The 3,468-nt window shown below is 43.6% G+C and overlaps 1 protein-coding gene across 1 annotated transcript in view; it reads left to right on the forward strand.

Moving 5' to 3' along the window:
- Positions 1–1,792, forward strand: part of ccdc177 (coiled-coil domain containing 177) — a 9,261-nt gene extending 7,469 nt beyond the window's left edge. The window contains exon 3 of the mRNA XM_013999744.1: positions 1,086–1,792. The gene's annotated coding sequence lies outside the window, so the exon portion shown is untranslated. The remainder of the gene's footprint in view (positions 1–1,085) is intronic.
- The last annotated feature ends 1,676 nt before the right edge of the window (positions 1,793–3,468 follow it).

Consider the following 3,468-nt stretch of genomic DNA (forward strand, 5'->3'; position numbering starts at 1 on the left):
CCTCAGACCTCAGACATCAGACCCTCAGACCTCAGACATCAGACCCTCAGACATCAGACCTCAGACCCTCAGACATCAGACCTCAGACATCAGACTCTCAGACATCAGACCCTCAGACATCAGACATCAGACCCTCAGACATCAGACCTCAGACCCTCAGACATCAGACCTCAGACATCAGACTCTCAGACCTCAGACATCAGACATCAGACCCTCAGACATCAGACATCAGACCCTCAGACATCAGACCTCAGACCCTCAGACATCAGACCTCAGACATCAGACTCTCAGACATCAGACCCTCAGACATCAGACATCAGACCCTCAGACATCAGACCTCAGACCCTCAGACATCAGACCTCAGACATCAGACTCTCAGACATCAGACCCTCAGACCTTAGACATCAGACCTCAGACCTCAGACCTCAGACATCAGACCTCAGACCTCAGACCTCAGACCCTCAGACATCAGACCCTCAGACCTCAGCATCAGGACTTGAGCTCATATCAGGAAACACAAACAGCGCAGTCTGAATCTCTGCAGAGACTCTCTGAACAACTCTAAACCTCTTCTATCTTTTATATAATGATGAACTGACTATAACACACGTTTCTTCCTGGTTACACCTCTGAAGTGTTACCTTTTACGTCAGWRGTTGAACGTAACCAACTTTGTTTATAGACAGAAAGAAGGCATGATAAAACATCAACTCTCAGTCTGTTTGAAACCTTATGGCTGCTYTGATCAGAACGTGTAAAAAACAAAACTGTTCCTAACATTCAGTTAATCAGTTACATTTCCTTCAAGTTAGTGAGTGAAAGCTGTGGTTAAAGTTGTGACTGACTCTCAGCTACTACCACGTTACATTTTACAGTAATACCTCTTAAACTGACTGAGATCCAGTCATTTTTGTCTTTTCTAAGGTAAGCTGACTGTAGCTTGAACCAGGTAGAAGCTCTGATTACATTCTGTAAATTTATTTTTAAAAAGCTTTCAGTGGATGATGGGATTATTTTGGGACATGAACAAAATCATCAGTTSAACCTTTGATTTTTATCAGCTGACTGTTCTTTTCTTCCTGCAGGTCCTGGTGATGACTGGGAGCAGACGGTGGAACAAACCTCCAAATGAACTTCATCAGAATTCAACCAGACTTTCCCATGACTCAGATATGCCCATGTCAAACACACAGACACACAAGTTTGTATTTCTATCCTTATTAGGACCGTTCATTGACTTTCATTAGTTGTTTCTATAGCCTAAACCTGAGCCCTTAAACCTAAACTAAACTTAATCCCCAACACAAAACTGGAGTTCCACCATGTTAGTCTTTGGTCCCCAAARAAATGYCTGATCTTGACAAGGTAGGTGTGTACCAGAAACGGTCCTAGAAGGGTAACAGACACACACACACACACACACACACACACACACACACACACACACACACACACACAACATTACAATCAGTTCTGCAGAAAAAGAAGCTCAGACAAAGCACCTGTTATGAACATTTAAAAGCAGCTTTATTAGCTTGGCAGCACGTTGCCAGTTCTTCATGTTCCTTCTTTCCTTCTRACCGTGTGGGTTTGATTTATCTGTCATTTCTGCTGTTGACTTATTAAACATTTGTACATTGTGACAACTTGCTTCCTTCTTACAGTTATTACAGAAAGATTTAGACATCACGTAGTGAAGTGCTTCCATTTAAGATCACTGTTCTCAACAACTCTTCAATACAAGAAGGAATGAGCAAAAAATCAAACGTTTAATAAAACAAACTAATTTTCATGGTGGAGTTGGACATATTTTTGGTGTGTGCTTCATTGTAGATTTATTATTCAGATCATTCAAGGTCCTAATATCACTGCTACCTAACAGTGGATCAAACATACTGGAACATTCCTACAGTTTAGTGACATGACTGGAAGAAAAGCACTCTGAACAAATAAATAAGTGATCAAAATAAAAACATAGAATAATAATCTGGTGGATGTTTTACGTTACATTCTGTCAAATAAATTCTGCCGAGCACATTTTCAGCTTTATCAATCATAAAACACAGAATATGAAGAAAAAGGCTAAAGTCTAATGGCTAGCCAAATAATTGTTCATTTTTTACCAACTTTTAGGCTTATCAAAGTATTTACTCAAAACCAACACACTGATATGACACAACACTACTGTACATCAGCTAATATTAAACTTATACAATTTATTACCATGATGTTGGCTCAATTTGTTCCTGGACCTTAAAGGGACAATTTTATATGTTTCTCAGGCATATATTTAAATACTATACCATAATAAAGTTTCTATGTCACCTTTAGTTNCAGACCCTCAGACATCAGACCCTCAGACTTCAGACCCTCAGACATCAGACCCTCAGACTTCAGACCTCAGACATCAGACCTCAACCTCAGACCCTCAGACATCAGACCCTCAGACTTCAGACCTCAGACATCAGACCCTCTGACATCAGACCTCAGACATCGGACCTCAGACATCAGACCTCAACCTCAGACCCTCAGACATCAGACCCTCAGACTTCAGACCTCAGACATCAGACCCTCAGACATCAGACCCTCAGATATCAGACCCTCAGACCTCAGATCTCAGACCCTCAGATCTCAGACCCTCAGACCTCAGATCTCAGACCTCAGACCCTCAGATCTCAGACCCTCAGACCTCAGATCTCAGACCTAAGATCTCAGAACTCAGACCCTCAGATCTCAGACCTCAGACCTCAGATCTCAGACCTCAGACATCAGACCTCAGATGTCAGACCTCAGACGTCAGACCTCAGACATTAGACCTCAGACATCAGACCTCAGACATCAGACCCTCAGACCTCAGACATCAGACCCTCAGACATCAGACGTCAGACATCAGACCCTCAGACCTCAGACCTCAGACATCAGACCTCAGACATCAGACCCTCAGACATCAGACCTCAAACATCAGACCCTCAGACCCTCAGACCTCATACCTCAGAAATCAGACCTCAGACCCTCAGACATCAGACCCTCAGACATCAGAAATCAGACCTCAGACATCAGACCTCAGATATCAGACCCTCAGACAGCATACCCTCAGACATCAGACCCTCAGACCTCATACCTCAGACATCAGACCTCAGACATCAGACCTCAGACATCAGACCCTAGACCTCAGACATCAAACCCTCAGACATCAGACCTCAGACATCAGACCCTCAGACATCAGACCCTCAGACCTCAGACATCAGACCCTGAGACATCAGGCCTCAGACATCAGACCCTCAGACATCAGACATCAGACCCTCAGACATCAGACCTCAGACCCTCAGACATCAGACCTCAGACATCAGACCTCAGACATCAGACTCTCAGACATCAGACCCTCAGACATCAGACATCAGACCCTCAGACATCAGACCTCAGACCCTCAGACATCAGACCTCAGACCCTCAGACATCAGACCTCAGA

Source organism: Austrofundulus limnaeus, unplaced genomic scaffold (assembly GCF_001266775.1).
Source record: "Austrofundulus limnaeus strain Quisiro unplaced genomic scaffold, Austrofundulus_limnaeus-1.0 Scaffold2445, whole genome shotgun sequence".
Lineage (NCBI taxonomy): Eukaryota > Metazoa > Chordata > Actinopteri > Cyprinodontiformes > Rivulidae > Austrofundulus > Austrofundulus limnaeus.